Source organism: Myotis nattereri (genome assembly GCF_964212035.1).
Source record: "Myotis nattereri genome assembly, chromosome: 6".
NCBI lineage: Eukaryota > Metazoa > Chordata > Mammalia > Chiroptera > Vespertilionidae > Myotis > Myotis nattereri.
The window spans coordinates 26,852,618-26,872,356 of NC_138081.1; the positions used below are offsets into that span (position 1 = coordinate 26,852,618).

At 41.9% G+C, this 19,739-nt stretch overlaps 1 protein-coding gene across 1 annotated transcript in view; it reads right to left on the reverse strand.

Annotated features, from left to right (window-relative positions):
• Positions 1-19,739, reverse strand: part of DST (dystonin) — a gene marked incomplete at its 5' end in the record, with an annotated part of 425,995 nt that overhangs the window by 380,343 nt on the left and 25,913 nt on the right. The window lies entirely within an intron of this gene.

A 19,739-nucleotide genomic window follows, 5' to 3' on the forward strand; every position in this document is an offset into this window, starting at 1 on the left:
GCTGCCCCATTTTACCAGCGCCTTTTGAGTAACAACTTTCAACAAGTGCAGTCTTGATACACAGCTAAGTCAGGGTGCTCCACAGTCCACTCTAGATCTTGCCTCATGAGTAGGCACATGGCAAGGCGGAACCAAAGTCTCTCTGCTTGGATACTGAATACTACATGAGGGATATAAAAACTGAGAAATCCAAAGGAGTGCATTAGTTCTGGTGGCTGCACCAAAGACCTTCTAAACCTGCCTAGTTTTGTCTTTTCTAACCAGTCAGTCTGGATTGTGAGTTCTATCCTATATTTGTAAATAAGTCTCCTTTGGTTTAAGTCAGATTCTGTTGCCCACAAACAAAAAACCTTGGAGCATACTCTTTCTGTTATGTTTTCAGGTGGTTAGCTATTTTCTTCTGAGCTGATCACTCAGACTTAACCAGGCTGTTTGGCTGTGTAGAGTGGCATAAAAAAAGAGAGAAGATATTAATAACAATAAATGACTAAGCACCATTCAGGTGTTAATATTATATCCATTTCATAGACCAGCAAACTGAGGGTTATCAGGGTTAAATAATCTACCCAAAGCCAAAACTTGCAATTAGGAAAGCCCACACTAGAACCCAGGTCTATCTAACTCTAAGCCCTACCACTCTGCTCTTATACAGAGATATTATAAGGCAGTAGTAATGCACTCAGAGCTAATCTTCTGTATGTATTCACAGGCCTGGCACCAAGGAAGTGCTCACGAATATATACTGACTGATTAAAAACAAGAAAAAGTGGCCGGAACCGGTTTGGCTCAGTGGATAGAGCGTCGGCCTGCGGACTGAAGGGTCCCGGGTTCGATTCCGGTCGGGGGCATGTGCCTGGGTTGCGGGCACGTCCCCAGTGGGAGATGTGCAGGAGGCGGCTGATCGATGTTTCTCTCTCATCAATGTTTCTGACTCTCTGTCTCTCTCCCTTCCTCTCTGTGAAAAATCAATAAAATATATTAAAAAAAAAAAGAAAAAGAAAAAGTGTACAAATAAAATAAGTGAGATGTAAATGGAAAAAGTTAACACTTTCAGGTAAGAATTTATGAGATCAAACAATCATCGAGTTTACTGATGAAGCATCTGAACAAATAGAAACTTAAGATGTTGAACCATTGAGCATTTACATACGATTGCTTTTGTGTTATTGTTACACCTGGAACACTAAGGTTTATAAATATGTAAGATACAAGTTGAGCATATGCAAATATTATGAAGCTTATAAGCTGATGTTTATAAAGTATATAATAACCCCGTAAAAACTATGATTCTCCTCATCCAATGCTAGAAATAAACTGTATAGCAGAAGTTCTTGAATCTATGAATAAAATTCAAGGCAAATGGTGTGGGCAGTCAATGAATCTGGATGGGGAAAAATTATGTCTTTATTTTCACTAACCACTAATTTAGCATCATTACTCAATTATGAATGTAGGCCATAATCCTGGTATTACCAGCAGTATCCATGATTTTTGCCACCAGAAGAAATCACAAATATTTAAATACTAGAGGCTGGGTGCACGAAATTCGTGCATGGGAGGGTCCCCTCAGCCCAGCCTGCACCCTCTCCAATCTGGGACCCCTCGGGGGATGTTCAACTGCCGGTTTAGGCCTGATCCCAATCCAAGATCGGGCCTAAACTGGCAGTCAGACATCCCTCTCACAATCCTGGACCGCTGGCTCCTAATCGCTCACCTGCTGCCTACCTGCCTGCCTGGTCACCCCTAACTGCCCCCCCCCCACCACCACCAACTGCACCAGCCTGGTCACGCCTCATTGCCTCTGTGTGCTGGCCTGATTGCCCCTAACTGCCCTCCCCCTGCCAGTCTGGTTGCCCATAACTGCCCCCCGCTGCCGGCCAGGTCACCCCCAACTGCCGCCTTCCTGCCATCCTGGTTGCTCCTAACTGCCCGCCCTGCTGGCCTGGTCGCCCCCAACTGCCCTCCCTCCTGCCATCCTGGTCGCCCCACGCAGCCTGCTGTTCAGTCATTTGGTCGTCCCTCACTAACATCCCTGACAGCCTGGCCATAGGCAGCCATCTTGTGATGGCGTGACAGTCAATGTGCATCTTACCTCCTTATTATATAGGATTAAACTATTGTGGCTGAAGATATTTTGAAATATCATTTCTACTCAGTGTTACTTCAAAGTCACAGTAGTTAGTAAATCTGCCACAAGATCTTGTTATTTAATACATTAATAAAAGAATATATACATTGCTTGGTCAAAATGTTTTTAATAATTCACCATTATATTTCAATAGAATTGGCTTCCCTTGTAGTTCTGTTTATTATTTTATACATTTTAAAACATTCTGAGAATAAGTCCGTGAGTTTCGCCAGACTGTCAAAGGAATTTCTGTCCAGAATACAGAAAATCTCAGAAATTTCCATAAAGAGTATATGACAAGAAACTGCTAGTAGCTCACTAAAATCCACATTTGCCTCTTTCTTGGACACAGCTCAACTACATTTCCCAGCCTCCCTCGCAAGGCCATGTGACTGAGTTCTAGCCAATGGAATGTGGACATAAATAACAATGCCATTTCTGGACCTAGCCCATGAACACTCCCCACAGCCACTTTTCATTCTCCTCTCTTTTGGCCAGGATGACCTTGAGAAAAACCTTGAAAGTCACATATTAAAGATGTCAGTGCCTTCATCAGTCTGAGTATCTGCATGGAGGAGGCCAACCTGTTCAGCTACCTGTACCTTTAAATGAGCAACAAATACATTTCCATTTTGTTATACATTAAAGTGTATGTTTGCTATACGAGTTTGCAGGTCTCTCATCAATGATTATCAAACTTTACTAAGCATAGAACCACCAGCAAGACTGATGGAAACACAGATTGCTGGGCTTCACCCTCAGAACTTCCAACTGAGCAAATCTTGGAAGAGACTGAGAATGCATTCCTAAGTCCTCATGTGCTGCTAATGCTCCATCCCCTGAGGACAGTATGAGAATCCCTGCTCTGATACCAGATCCTGACCCTTACCGTATGGTTAGTGAGTAATCTGGGTCATACTAACAACACTCCCCATTGTGCTGTGAGCAGCAGGACCCTTGAGATTAAAGCAACTTTGTCCTTTGTGGTTTTAAGAATCCTGCGTTAAAAGAATGGCCATAAAAGCCACTCTGTCAGCTAAATAAGAATATAATGTATCTAGCCCAACCTATGCTGCTCAGTGGTTGAGCATCAGCCTATGAATCAGGAGATCTGGGTTCAAGTCCCAGTCAGGGCATATGCCCAGGTTGCAGCCTCGATAGGATGGATGCAGGAGGCAGTCAATCAATGAGTCTCTCTCATCGATGTTTCTATTTCTTTCTCCCTCTCCATTCCTCTCTGAAATCAATAAAAATATTTTTTAAGAGAATATAATATATCGAGAACTACCTTTCTGTTTTCAGAAAGAATGTATTCCCTGGCAAATATGGGATAATAGGGCAAAATATCGCCTTTAAAGTCTTCTAATTATTAATCATTCTTTGCTAAAGATCACTGGTTCCTGGAGATAGGATGACAGCAAAATGTCTATTTTTAATCTTTGCAAAGTCTAAGGAAGTATTAGACAAGTTTCTTTACTTTAGACAATTTCATAGGTTATGACTATAGTGTTTCTTTTATACTGACTGATACTATATAAACTGGTTATTAGCTTATATAGAAAATCTGACTGGCAGAGAGCCTTGATGATTTTTTTACAAATTTCAAATTAATCACAACTTAAATGCAGTTTGGTAAATAGAAATCTTTTAAATCTCTTACTGATTTCAAACATCCCCTTTGGGACATATGCCCCCACCTCCATCCTTGCTGCCTGGGGGAGTGTGTTTTGTACAATAACACTCCCCACCCCTACCTCCAGGTCATGGTTACTGGGTCTTGATACTTGGTCAGTGTCTCTCACTTGAGAGTTCAGTAGAGAAATACCAAAAGCCTGGGTCACTCAGCACAGAAGTCGAAACTGGAGGAAAAATCATTTTGTTGGTATATATATATATATATGTGTGTGTGTTTGTGCATGAGCGCAGAGCCCAGGATTCTTATTAAAATACATATTTTAAATTTCTAACAAACTCCCAGGGGATCTCAATGCTGCTGGCCTGTAGACCAAACTTTGGGTAAGAGGATGTAGTGGCCTGATGGAGACTGTGTGGCCCTTGTATAGACTGAGGGTAACAAGCACAGAAATCACGGTGAGCAGAGAAAAACAACAGATAGTAAAAGGAAAAGCAGCAGCTAGTGGAGTAAACCTGAGTCCTACCTTTGGCATTTCACTGCAGGGAGGGAGCCTGAACTCCACAAGCAACTCCCAACTCTGTGAAGCCAGGCCCTATCATGAGTCTTTTTTCTTAAAGTCCTTTAAATTACACATATATCCTTACAATGTGCCCTAAAACACAGTGGGTCTCCGAATGAGCTTAAGATACAAAATACGGCCTCCGTGGTAGGAATGGGGGAAAGATAAAAGGAGACTTTGAGGCTGAAACTACTTGAGATACAGTATCTTCTTTAAGGAGCCTGAAGTGCTCTTTAATCATAAGTTAGATTAGCTGAGCAAGGATCACAGGGTACACTCAGAAAACTAACTGTATCCTCTCTCCTGGGTGTCCTTCAAACACTCAATAAGGGGTTAGTTTTCTCCCAACCCTACATAAAATTTGGGGTAGATCCTGTAATTTTTCTGGTCTTTCTCATATAATTAAAAAGCCTCACCAGCCGTGGGCAAACTACAGCCCGTGGGCCGGATCCGGCCCGTTTGAAATGAATAAAACTAAAAAAAAAAAAAAAAAAAGACTGTACCCTTTTATGTAATGATGTTTACTCTGAATTTATATTAGTTCACACAAACACTCCATCCATGCTTTTGTTCCAGCCCTCCGGTCCAGTTTAAGAACCCATTGTGGCCCTCGAGTCAAAAAGTTGCCCACCCCTGCTAGCCACTTCTAGTCACCAAAACAGTACCATTCCAATGAGGTCATATCACTCCTCCTTGCTTCCTCTTGGAGAGGATTTAAAGTGAGTTCAAGTTCTTTCTCCCAAGAGATCCATGAAACTTACTCATGCATCCTTTGCCCCAGCCCATTCTGGGAGAGCCAGCCACCTCTGCTCACCCAACCACTAGAGCAGCCAGTCAGGTACCGTCTCTGGTCCTATGGGATTGTCAGTGTGGTGTGGTCCCAGGCTTGGCACACAGACACTGAGGGCACAAGTCCAGCTTTCCTAGTGGTCTCCTTAATGCTGCTCTCACTAAGGCTTAAGAAGATTTGGGGTGAGAATCCGTGCACTGTTGGGACTTCTCTAGTCTCTATCCCTGAGCTATCCAGTAGGATAGCCACTGCCCACATATGGCTATTTGTACTTAAATATTAATTAATTAAAATTAAATTAAAAATTCAGTTCTTCAGGTCCACTAGCTACATCCCAAGTGCTCAATTCCACATGTGACTAGTGGTTACTTACTGGATGATGCAGATAAAACATTTCCATTATCACCGGAAGTTCTATCGAACAGTAATGCTCTAACCTCTCATAACTGGATCCTCAGCTTTTATCCATTCAGCCTAAAATTGGTGATGGGTGACTATAAATATCAGGGTAGGCTAGCTGCTGTAACAGGCAACAACAAAATCTCAGGATCTGTACCCAAAAAAAGTTCATGTCTCTCTCACGGCAGTCCCATGTGGATCAGCAAGGAGATAAGTGCTCTGTGCCATGCATTCAGGGCACCAAGCACCTCCCATCCTGTGGCTCGTGAGGTCCTCAATGTCCTCTCTCCTCTGCTCATTTATGGGAAAAGGGACAGGATGGTGGGTGGATGGTTTCAATGAGCCGGGCGTGCAAACAGCATACATCACTTCTCCTTCCATTTCATTAACTAGAACTCAAGTACATGGCCATCACCTAACTGTAAAGAAGCTGAGAAACATAGAGAGGCCATGGATCCAGAAGAACAGAACACAGATACTGATGAGCAACAGCAAACAGAGCCAGTGGCAAAACCAATTTTACAGCCACTTCCTTTGCGAGTCCTGCCTAGGGGTCTAGCTCTTCTCTCTGGCAATGTGCTCCTTACCAGCTATAATACTTGGCGCACAGACAACACTTAGACTAAAAGAGTTCCATTTACACATCTGATTACATGGCCAAATACCATTTGAATCCCGTTTACCTAATACTTTTCATCATTGTCCAGCTGGATAACTATATCCAACACTCTCTACCTCTTTATAGTTGCATAAATAATAATGTTTTCTAGTTATCAAGCACTCCCTATGTGCCAGACACTGTGCAGGCATCATCTTATTATTTCTTGTGGTATTCCTCAGAGGTAGACACTATTTTAATGCCTGTTTTACAGATAAAAAATGGGCACTTAGACGTTTGCATAAGACTTAGCGTCTGCCCTGGAATTGAAACTCAGGTGACCTGACCTGTCCTCTCCAACAGGGGTCAGTGAACTCTGGCCCTCAGGCCAAATCTGACCTACTACCTAGTTTGCAAAGTTTTATTGCAATACGGCCATGCCCATTCATGCACATATTGTCCGTGGCGATTTCTGTTACAAAAGCAGGGTTGGTTGTTGCACGATAGCTCAGATGGCCTACAAAGTAAAAACCCTTCAAAAAGTGGCCCTTTACGGAAGAACGTTGCCAATCTCCGCTCCCCAGTGTCCTGTAGGGCCTTGAGCACACTGCTTCGATCGCAAACTGAAAGTAATCTTGACTCGATGTTTTGGTCTCCTAGCATGTCCTCTCCAACAGCACCCTGGTCAGTGAAGTATAAGATCAGTCTAATTTCACTCTGGCAGCCACGTCTACTCCATCTGTTTGTGGATTCACAGGCAGATTAAACAACATGCTATGCTGTTTCGTCAAACACATGTTACTACCCAGGGACACACTTGCATTATTTTTCTAACAATAATTATGCCTATTCCGGATGATTTATTTTCATATGGACTATTATTACCCAGCAAGAGGTTTGCAAAAATTTCTCTGTCAACTCTACTGCTTTAGGTGCACCACGTTTCACGCCACGACCCTTCCCACCGCCTGCTTTGGTTTTTAGAGATAAAACCATCAGCAGAGTGACAGTGGACAGTGAATTTTACAGGCTACGGCTATCCAGTGAGGCAAGGCTTATTTGGTTGAAACTGACCTATCCTCTTATTTTGTCTCAGATGGAATTCATCAAGATCATGTTTTGTACCAGAAGGAACCATGAAAAGAAAATAAATGTTTGGCTTTTAAGAGAGTCTCAGAACATGGAGCGCACATTGCATTTGTATTAAGATCAAGTGAAAAGTAGCACGGAAATCTACTACCCACAAGACTACACCAATGGCTGCTGCGGGCACCACCCACATCTCACCTTCCTGAGGGAGGCGCTCGTTTCCCCAGCTGATAGGACTAGTGGCCCTGGTTTTTGCTGAATCCCGACCACACCCACTCCCCTGGGGCCAATGCCCACAGCGGGAAGGGGGAGTGCTTGCCTCAATTAGGAGCAACTCTTCAGAGCCTCTCAGCTCCGGAACTTCTTCGTGGCATCGCGTGAGGCCTTTGCTGCATGTGCATCACCATTCACCTCCGCCCTGTGGCCAGTCCCCATCCCTAGAAGTACTATTTCGAGGGCACTCCCCCAGTCAATCTCCTGCACATAACCTCCCTCTCAAAGTCTATTCCCTGGACCCCCGACCTGCGACCTGCGACAGACACTATTCTCGTGATTTCCTAGAGAGTGCCATCAGTAACTTCCCAGCCGTATTTAACACTCAGTGGCAGGAAGGAATCAGCAATAAAGAGTTTCTACAAGACAGCAAATCCATCAGTACAAAAAATGTGTGTAACAGCAAAATATCGGGCAGTATATGCATCACAATCAGGTAGCAACAGGATACAGAAGCAGCAGCTATGGGAGGAGTGAACTGGGGAGGAGAGGACTGAAGAGGGAAGCTGAAGCCCCTCTCTCAGCTGAGGAGGGCAAGTGAGGAGGCTGCAGTGGAGAGAGGAGCAGCGAGCTCCTCTCAGGCAGCCGAGCTCAGCCAACCAGGCATCCAGCCCAGGGCGCAGACAGTCCTGCGCAGTGACAGGCTCTATAAATAGCAAAGCAAGCAGCAAATCATAGCCCAGCCTTCATAATCACAGACTGAGGGGGCCTTCAGACGATTCTGTCAATGCGAGTACAATCTGTTTGCATGCAGCCCCTTTCGGAGCTGCCCACTCACAGACAACCTCACTAGCGACCATGTCGACAGATAAAAAGCCATAGTTTGAAATACAAATGTGTCACAGACAATGTCCTTGTCCAGATAGAAAGCTGGGTAATATAAAATAAGGAAACATATTTTATGGGAGGTTTACCACCTCCCAATTGCAAATACTGAGAGGCCAAATAGCATCCAAACAGTAAGATTTCTGAAGTGGTCAATGGTCACACTAGGCAAAGGCCATGAGTCACACCAACCAAATGTCACAGAGTCATAAGAAAGAAGGCAGCATGGGGTTGGGGGACAGGGCAGGATGAGAAAAAAAAGAGCCACAGAAAGTGTACTGGGAGGAAAGGCAAGGAAGGTGGGTGAGGCTGCAGTCCACTGAGTGTTCAGGAGAAAACGTAGGGGTGGGAGCAAGATGGAAAAGAAGAGAGAAAACTAGAGGAAAATAACAAAGGGGGGGGGGGCAGCGTAAAAAACAACTTGTGCTAATTTGCAACAAGTCACAGCAAAGCCCTGACATGTGGTCACTAAGTCTTTTTCAAGGTCATCCTTAAGTGCCTTTAAAAGCCCATTATAAAATCAGAGTCTTTAAGAGACGGGTCAATTTATCAGACAATGCAACAGAAACAACTCAAGACACAGGAGAGGACAATGAACTAAGACCAAGAGTTCAAAATAAAGCCTGAAACACAAATGCAGACCTAACTGCTATCACTGGACAAAAAAGGAAGAGAGGTGGTTAAACTAACCGTACGACTACAGCTATATCAACAGACTCCCAATGAGCTAATTAATCTCAAGTAACAACTTAATCTTCAAGTCCAACTTATTCCCAGTAAGCTACTATTTCTATAAGAAATTCCTAAATTGAGTCCAACCCTATCATGGGCTCAGGCAGACTCAGCCACAAGGCAAATGGAGCTTCACTCATTCACCTGGCAGACAGGTGAGGGGGGCAAGCAACAAGCCAGGCCTGCTCAGGGTCATGAGTCAGTACAGGGAAGACCAATGAGTCCGCAGAGCCGTCAGAGGCTCCAAGCATCAAATACTCAAAGCCAGGCCAGCAGGAACATTAGGGCACGAGGAGATTAGTTCAAGCAGAGCAGGGCCTGGGCAGCCATATGTGGTAGAGGCCCCAAGACCCCTGAGTGTTCTAACCCTGTTGCTCGCCTCCCCACCACTCTTGCACCTCTCCTAGAATCTAGCAACAAAAAGGTTCTTCATTTGGCATATGTTCTGATTGGTCAGCGCCCACTTTCTCCTCGTTGTTAAATACTATTTTTACCATCACCTCTACCAATGTACAAAGTGAACAAAAGCTATTCAGGCCCAGCCGGTGTGGTTTAGTGGTTGAGTGTCAACCTATGAACCAGGAGGTCACGTTCGATTCTCAGTCGGGGCACATGCCTGGGTTGTGTGCTCGATCCCCAGTGTGGGACATGCAGGAGGCAGCAGATCAATGATTCTCTCTCATCATTGATGTTTCGATCTCTCCCTCTCCCTTCCTCTCTGAAATCAATAAAAATATATTTAATTTTTTTAAAAAAGCTATCAGGCTTTGGGGCTGGAGTCCACGGCAGGATTTCAAGTCCCAAAGGTGAGCAACAGTACTAACACAGGAAGGTGAGGTAGTCATTTACTGAGCCAACAGGCCAGGAGTCGGAGGATGAATGCCTGCAGGGCTCACCATCAAGCCCCAGGCACAGTGCCTCAGAAGCAAGCCGAAAAACACAATGGACAGAGGCTTCCAGCACAAACTGCTCTGATCAGAAATGTCTCAGGAACATTGGCAGCCCCCACTGAGGACACACAGAGCAGGAGGGACTGACCATTCCTGCCCACAGTCTGGAAGCTGAACCGTTGCCCCTGCAGAGACTAATTGAATGTGCACTTGGTCTGCGTTCAAGACTTAAATGCTTTTCTGGCAGCACATTCCCTCTCAAAATCTGCTTAGTCCAAAGACATACTTATCAGCAAGGAGAAGAAAAAACATTTTCATGACCTACAGTCTTCTGATAATTTATACTAAGTAAAGAGAAAGAGAAAATAAAAGAGCAGAGAGAGCTAACGGGACCAGGGTCCAAACAAAGATGGTAAATTGGGAGTTTGTGTGAAATATTTGTGGCTAGTCCAGTTTGACATCCTTTATTGTGCATATCTGCTCTTTGGCATATATCATTTGGACAGCAGCTAAATCTGCACTAGAGGTCACCTTGAACGCACTCTTTTTCCTAAGGTAGTATTATTGAATAGTAGCTAAAAGCTTTAAAGATTGTGTTACCTTCTCTTGCAGTCATTTGGGCAAGAGCTATGAACTTTTTAACCTAGATCATGTGATCCTGTTGACTTTTTCTAGTAGATTGGTTTCAGTGGTGTTTATTTTAATGAGGTGTGGTGTTTTTTTTTTACAGCATTTACCACAGTGAAACTTATCTAAAGTGTATTTGTGGATATGAAGGCTGAGACATGCTTCTTTTTTCTTTGAATTCTTCATTTTTCCTACTTATATATGGCACGATGTATATTTTCAATATGTTTTGGTTTTTCTTTTCTTTAAGGATCTATTTGTTGCCCTGGCCAGTATGACTCAGTTGGGGTCATCCGGTGCACCAAAAAGTTGCTGGCTCCATTCCTGGTCAGGACACATGCCTGGGTTTCAGGCTTGATCCCCAGTAGGTGGCGTGCAGGACACAGTGGATCAATATTTTGTTCTCACATTAATGTTTCTCTTTCTCTCTCCCTCTCCTTTCCTTTCTCTCTAAAAATCAATAAAAATATTTTTAAATATATATTTGTCTAAAACTTGCAGAAAAGAACAAATTAGAAATTCAAATCCACCAAAAGGAATATTCCACACTCACTCATTTAAAACTATATAAACAAGTTAATGTCCCTGTTTGATACCTCCAAATACATCTCTCCAGAGCAACACTGTGAAGTTAGTAAATACCATCATGATTTTTTTTCCAGTACAAGTGCTTCCTTTAAAAACAAGAACTAATTTTATGAGATAGGAGAAGGGGGACCATGACATTCCATTTAATGCCAAACTTTGATCGAACTGGTTTCCATTATATTTGTGTCTGCTTTTTATTCATAGAGATTAAGGATAACTGATTGTGGCACCTTAATGGTTGGCTAATTTTATTTTTTTAAAATTACCTTTATTGTTGAAAGTATTACAGATATGGTTGGCTAGTTTTAAAAGCTTTCTTAGCATAGTACTACAGGACTGGCAGGTCACAAAAAACTATATTAGTCAAAATAGAATTAAATAGGGAGAGTGTTGCTTTCTCATTGAATCCTGCAGAGATTGGCAGAGCCAGCAGTCACCGGTTCAAGTTCACCCCACCCCTCTCCGGGATGGCAGAAGATGAGAAGAGGAGAAAGGCACCAAGCTTCCCGATGACTGAGGCTGGGGGCTGGGGAAAGAGGAAGGTGCAACAATGACAGGGAAACAAGACAAAGCTCCTCTGCTTAGATGCAGAGACCAAGAAGAAACAGAAGAGTTAAAGAATAAAAGAGATCTGCTCGGCAGGCGTGTCTCAGTGGTTGCCCGTCGACCTCTGAACCAGGAGGTCACAGTTTGATTTCGGGCAGGGCACGTGCCCGGCTTGCGGGCTCCATCCCCAGTGCGGGGCATGAAGGAGGCAGCTGATTGATGATTCTCATCATTGACATTTCTAGCTCGCTCTACCTTCCTCTCTGAAATCAATAATACATATGATCTAAATGCATGGGCTGTGACCTGGCCCTTGGTAGAGACTAGAACTTTTACTGGAATCCAGTGTGCACTTATTTCAATGAAAAGAGGCAGCAGTGGTCTCCACACTGTGTACCCCTTGGAAAGGAGGAGTAACTCTCTGGGGAGGATACTGTTTCTATCCTGCACCCACATTCCCCATGCCCTCAAGGAAGACAAAAAGGAGCTCTGTGGGATAGAAATGATGGCACTAGTATTGGTTTACAGGTAATAGTTAGCCTTCTTACGAAACCAAACTGTCTAATCAAAAGGAATAACATGCCCTAGCTGGTTTGGCTCAGTGGATAGAGTGTCAGCCTGCCAACTGGAGGGTCCCAGGTTTGATTCCAGTCAAGGGCACATGCCCAGGTTGTGGGCTCGATCCCCAGTAGGGAGTGTGCAGGAGACAGTCAATCAATGATTCTCTCTCATTGATGTCTCTATCTCTCTCTCTCTCTCTCTCTCCCTCTCCCTTCTTCTCTAAAATCAATTTAAAAAATATTTTTTTAAAAAAAGGAATAACACTTCTGAGGTAAGGTTTATAAAATCAGTAAATTTATACTGTCACCGTCAAACAATTTTCCTCCCTTGGGGGTAATGCTAACCTCTTTAAAAAGACTGATTGTAACTATTGATGCGATTCAGTAATAAGTACAGACATGTATGCCAATCTTCTCCAAAATCGTCCCTATGCAATTCAGCATGACTAAAAATAGTTGGATGCATTGATAAGAAAAGTAGAACATAAAATATCTACCTAGAGAGTACAGAATAAAGAATTCATTAAGATGTGCTTTGGGCAGGTAACATCAGGGAAGCAGCAGAATAAGGATACCAATGTTTATATGTTTCTGAATAATTCTGGTGGCTAAGGTGGGTCCAAAAAATTCTAAATCCTCCCTTTTTCACCCAAACGCAGATTGCCAATTAAAATTTTCCCAGCAGCTCAGGATGGGGGAAAATTCAAGCTAAACATAATCCCAGGCTCCATTTATATTTATACTTGCCAGATGGAGGCATCATGGAAAGAGCTTTTATTTCCCTCGAACCCTTCAATTTAATCCTTGCCTTTCAGGTCATCTCATCTCCCCACAGACCTATTTTTAGCATCCCTTATTACTCCCTTTGAGTCTCTATCTCTACTTTCATCATTTCCTGAAGCAGGACAAAATTTCCTGACGCAGGAAGGATAAACACAAAAGTCTTGATACAAAAGGTGAATTATTATTATAAAGCGACCAGAGGATTTTAGGCTTTCACAGACAGCCTTGAAAACTGCCTTTCTGACTTATTCCAATAGACACCTTCTACGAAAGCAGATTTAGAAAGTGTGTTGCCAGAAAAGCCTCTGCAATATAAACATAAATCAAATATAAATTAAATTCACGCTGAATGAAAACACTGTTTATTTTTATACCGTGCAGCTGGGTTATTAAAACCCACCTTTTAGCATCTGGCACATGGTACTGAAGTTCCCTCAGAACCCATTTACTCATTTGCCATTCATCTTTCTTTTTCTCCACTTTTACTTGGCTTTTATTTATACAATAATTCACCAGATTTTTTTAATCCTTACCCAAGGATATATTTTTTATTGATTTTGAGAGAGAGAGAGGAGAGAAAAACATTGATAGGTTGCCTCCCATATGCACCCCAACAGGGATTGCACCTGCAACCTGGGTATGTGCCCTGACTGGGAATTGAACCTGCAACTTTTTGGTGTATGGGACGACACTCCAACCAACTAAACCACCCAGCCAGCGCTCACCAAATATTTTTTGAGGCCTCCTATGTGTGCAGCACTGTACTAAGCATGGGGAACAAAAATGAATACACAATGAACATACCCTGAGGAGCAACCAGTGGGGAACGCAGACTAAAAATCAAGTAATGCAATGAAGGTAACAGGAAGAAGTATATTCAGGAGACCTTACTGGACAATTGAGGGGGTGGTCAGTTCAGAGGATTGGGTGAGGGGAGGGGTCACAACTTCAAAAGTGAGTAAAGATTGAACAGAGTCAAGGGCAAGGAAAGGCCTGCTGGTCAGAGAGAAGAGGAAGCATAAAGGCATTGGAAATAAGAGATGAGCTAGGAGACGAGAGATGAGATCAGAAACTTGATGAGGTATTATTTCATCTTTTCCTTTACTCCCTCCAAGGTAGTTAGGTGGTGACCTGATGTTTTGATTGCTTTTTAAGAAGGCTGGAGACCCCCTAAGGTTCTTGAATGAAAAGCTTATTAAACCTGTTTAAGTCAATGGGAGGATACACGTTTCTCAATCTGGTACCCTTGTACCTCGCCTCAAACATAAATATACTTGGAGAAATTTAAAAAGACAAAGATGATGCCAGACCAGTGTGGCTCAGTGGTTGAGCATCAACCTATGAACCAGGAGGTCATGGTTCGATTCCCGGTTAGTGCACATGCCTGGGTTGTAGGCTTGATCCCCAGTGTGCGGCATGCAGGAAGCGGCCAATTAATGATTCTCATCACTGATGTTTCTATCTCTCTTTCCCTCCCCCTTCCTCTCTGAAATCAATAAAAATATACTTTTTAAAAAAGACAAAGATGATGCAAAACATAAAGTACCAGGACCCAAGATACTGTCATGACCATATGCATAATTCTACTATTAAAATGCAAATATTTCTACACAGGGTTATATTTCAAAAACTGTATCAGTTATTAGTCGGTAACCTCAGCTGGGACTGGTTTCAGAATAGGATGGGGAAGAGGAACAGGTAAGAGAATTACTTAGAGACATAAAAACAACAATTGCGGGATTAAAAAGGCACAGAAGACAGTTTGGTTTGGGCCAATCCACATACCCACTAAAGCTTTCCATATGGAGGGTCATATGATAATCTTTATCAAAACTGAAATATATATAAGGCCTGGCCACGTACTATTTTGGTTAGAGCATCGTCTTGATACACCAAGGTTGCAGGTTCAATCCCCAGTCAGGGCACATACAAGAAGCAACCAATGAATGCATAAATAATTGGAACAACAAATCAATCTCTCTCGCTCTCTCTCTCAATTCTAAAATCAATCAATAAAATATTTTTTAGAAAACCTGAAAAATATAAACTGTGACCCCATATTTCCCCTTCTGAGAGTTCATCCTAAAGATAACATTTGCACCATGTGAAATGACTCAAGTTTTACATTTAAGCATTGTTTGTAATAATGAAATATTAGAAAATTAACTATATGTCATTAACAGGGGAACGGTTAACTAAATTATGTTCATGCATCCAATGGAATTCTATGTAGCTATAAAAAGTAGAGTGCTATCCTCCGAAAGCTCTCAAAGAAACACTAAATGAATAAATGAATTAAATGAATAAAATGAGGTGTAGACATTTATACAATATGTTACTGTCCTTTTTTATGTTACTATAAAAAAGGAGAAAAATAAAATACTTTTATGTCCTTGAATATAGAAAAATATATCATGAAAAGATTCACAAGAAACTAAGAACAATAATTACCTAAGAGATTTCCTTAAAACTGAGGGACAATATTTTATATGTCTTATTTTTTAATCATGTGAATGTTGTATCTATGCAAAAATTAAACTAAAATTAAAATAAATAAGCAATAATAACAAATGCTACCAAACTAAATCTTTAATCCCTACAGCAAAGAGATACCAACACTCAAAAAGTTTTTCCTATTGCCTTTCTCTGCTCTCCCAGTTTTATAACTAAAATATTAGGTGTAGAGCCAGAAAAAAACACACAAATAATAACCTAATTTATCCTTTGATTCTACACACAAGACAAAAAATCTCTCAGAAAAATGCAGGCATAAGCATCCACACTAACTTCAATTAACAACCAATTTCTAATAGGATCAGACATTATTGTGAAAGAAAAAGAGAGTTTTTTAAGGGTAGGGGAAGGTCTTATTCAACCTGATTTTATTCCATTTAAGCTTCTGAGCAAGAGAGCTCAACAGGTTGGGTTCACTCTTCCGGTGAAGCCCAGCCCTTTGGAACTAATAGCCCAGAGTAAACTGCCCTTCAGGCCCTGGTGGTTTCTGGGCAGGTTAGGAAAACAGGTAAGGGAAGTGGCAATGGTTTTCAGAGCCTCTGTCCTCATCTTGTCGGTCTCAGTACTACTAGTTCAAGGGCCTATAGTAGTGATGGTGAACCTATGACATGCGTGTCAGAGGTGACACGTGAACTCATTTTTTTGGTTGATTTTTCTTTGTTAAATGGCATTTAAATATATAAAATAAATATCAAAAATATAAATCTTTGTTTTACTGTGGTTGCAAATATCAAAAAATTTCTATATGTGACACGGCACCAGAAGTTAGGGTTTTTCAAAATGCTGACACGCTGAGCTCAAAAGGTTCGCCATCACTGGCCTATAGTATACCCTGGCTTTACAGGACCTTGAATTTACGATCTACTAAGGTAGTTGCAAGGAAGGTATTAGCTAGTTTCCAGCTGTTCAGAGGATTTAAAGCAAGAGTTAATAACATTGAAGAGGAGGCAGCTTGAAGGAAAATCCAACCATATCTTCCTTACCTTTAACAGGTGTCCCACCCATAAAATGTTTTCTCAAAAGCACAAAAGAAATGATGTGTGCAGAAGTCGCACGAGAGACTTAGGTTTCAGGCCCAGAAACTATAAGATGAGAAAATCCCAAGTTATAGCTCCTCTTCTGTATACAATCTTCTAGAACAGAGTTCCAGAATTCTATCCATGTTCCTTGCCTTTGCTTTTCCCCCCTATGTAATAAGACTATATATTAGTTACTAGTAGATGGGCTTAAATTCGGGGAGCATCCATTTCACAATAAGAATTGGCTCTTTTGCCTCATCTGATGATTTTTTCATATCTGTCTATAGTGCATTACCCGTGTGAGACCTAATTTCCTTATGTTCATTCATTTAAATTTTAAGAGATACAAATAAGCAATAAAATTCGCAAATAATTGCACACATGCTGCTGAACAAAGACAGCAATGTTGCCGAAACTGGTTGCAGGCAGGCAGCACTCCAAATATTCCTTTGTCATGATTGAATGACATAATCCAAAATCCTGGCATGGAAACCTTTTTAGAGATGGTATTAATATACTATATAAAAGGGGAGATTATATAAACAGTCAGAAATCTGAACAGGCAAGCAACCCCTTATATTGCGGAATTCAAATTTCAGACACTTCCTGCAGCCTCCCTGTCAGTCTTTTATAACCTGGAATGAATTAGGCTGAAGTGATTATCCTCTAATTATACCTAGCTGCATGCTTCAGTGTGGAAATGGCATTCGGATTGGAGTTGAGGGTAGGGGTTTGGGGAAGAAAGGCAAAGGATATTTGAGAAGCCGAGGGACATCTGGGGGTCGCATGAGCCTAGGCAAGACCCTGAAGAAGGTGTTCTGGGAAGCCCAAGACCAGGCATGAGAGCAGAGGGTACCTAGAGGAGCAGAAGAGTGAGAAAGAGGGAGAAAGGCAAACAGCAGAACCAAACTTCAACTACTCTGTGTTTTCTCAGATATGCCCTAGTGACTCCAATTATTCTACCCACTTAATCCACTCATCAAATATTTACCAAACATCAAATATTCAACAAATAGTAAGTATGCTTTCCATAACTCAGAAATGTAAATTCCAATATGCTTGAAAAAAGAACTCTCAGAAAATAGACTAAGTTTCCTGATATCACACAAGACCTTCGAAGACAGATGTGTAAGTCCTCACCTCTGGTGCCCTCACCCAGTCCCAGAGGGAACAATACTCGGAGGAATGAGGGAGGGTTGTGAGATGAAGGGAAGAAAGAGGTGATGTTTAATCCTCATTTTGAAGTATGAGCAGGCATTTGCCACACACATACACACACACACACACACACACACACATATTAGAGGGATCCAGCACTGGCAATAGCATGAAAACACAGAAGGGAATAGTGAACATGGAGAAGCTAGGCTTTGTTTGAGTAATGTATGTATTCGAGGCAGGCTGGAGCTGAGACAGAAAAGGTATACCAATCCTGTAAGCAATGAGAAACCATTAAGCAAAGGGGGTGGAAGATGAGATCTGATTATAGACAGCTAACTCTGCCAACAGAATAATAAAGGTGAACTGGAAGCCAAAGCCAAAGACACCAGATAGCAGACCATTGTAAGAGCCAGTTCCACCCTGACCAGTTTGGCTCAGTGGATAGAGCGTCAGCCTGCGGACTCAAGGGTCCCAGATTCGATTCTGGTCAAGGGCATGTACCTTGGTTGCGGGCATATACCCAGTGGAGGGTGTGCAGGAGACAGCTGACTGATGTGTCTCTCTCATCGATGTTTCTAACTCTCTATCCCTTTCCCTTCCTCTCTGAAAAAAATCAATAAAATATATTTTTTTTAAAAAAAGAGCCAGTTCCTACAGCAGTGATGGCGAACCTATGACACGCGTGTCAGAGGTGACACGCGAACTCATTTTTTTGGTTGATTTTTCTTTGTTAAATGGCATTTAAATATATAAAATACATATCAAAAATATAAGTCTTTGTTTTACTATGGTTGCAAATATCAAAAAATTTCTATATGTGACACGGCACCAGAGTTAAGTTAGGGTTTTTCAAAATGCTGACACGCCGAGCTCAAGAGGTTCGCCATCACTGTCCTACAGGGTCTCTGGCTCACGAGCTTGACATTTATAACTATTACATGTTATTCCATTATATGCAACTCATCTTTCCAGCTATTGCCCCTATCATTTATCCTTTAAACAGGCACATTTTTAAAATATATTTTTAATTGATTTCAGAGAGGAAGTGAGAGGGAGAGAGAAGTAGAAACATCAATGATGAGAGAGAATCATTGATCAGCTGCCTCCTGCACGCCCCACAATGGGAATCGAGCCCGTAACCTGGTCATATGCCCTGACCAGGAATCGAACTGTAACCTCCTGGTTCATAGGTCAATGCTCAACCACTGAGCAACACCACCTGGGCAAACAGGTACATTTTTAAGAGTGAATGGAGGCACTAATCAGACAGGATGCTAAAGTAGTAGGCATAAACTCAAATTCTCCCTGGCAAAAGGGACGACAAAATCTTTCCATCATTGGTGTCGTTAGCATAACACCTATTTTGGTCCAAGAAAAATGGCAACTCAGGCTTTTCCATTTAGATTTTGGTTTTCTTTAATTACTTTTTGGCATGCTCTGAGTTTATAAATTCTAGCATGTTGGCTGTAAATGTTTCTGTTCAAGAGTGGAACAGTTTACTAATTTGTTGATCCTTGGCCCATGTATATACTGGGGCATATACATGGTCTCCATTGTCAAAACTCACCGATCACCCATTGTGTAACTAGCCCAGATTGGCTGCCCTCTGAAATTGATAATGCCTCCAGGCTGCCCTTCCCACTGTCAGTTAACATGTACTCTGGAAACAGAAATGAATTTGAATATTAATCTTAACAAAATATAATTAAAAAACAATATTTTCTTTAAAAATATGTTATAACATATTCCAAAGCCAAATATCCATTAAAAGAGTTTCCTTGGGGGGGGGGGGGGGCGTTGATAGAAGAGGGTATTGGGGGGATAAATGGTGATGGAAGGAGACTTGACTTGGGATGGCGAACACACAACACAATATACAGATGATGTACTATAGAACTGTACATTTATAATTTTATTAACCAATGTCACCCCAATGAATTCCAAAAAAAGAAAAATGTTCCCTCTTTCTTTGAACAATTTAGATAATAAAGCTAGCAAATATATCTAAAAAGGAATTTTTTT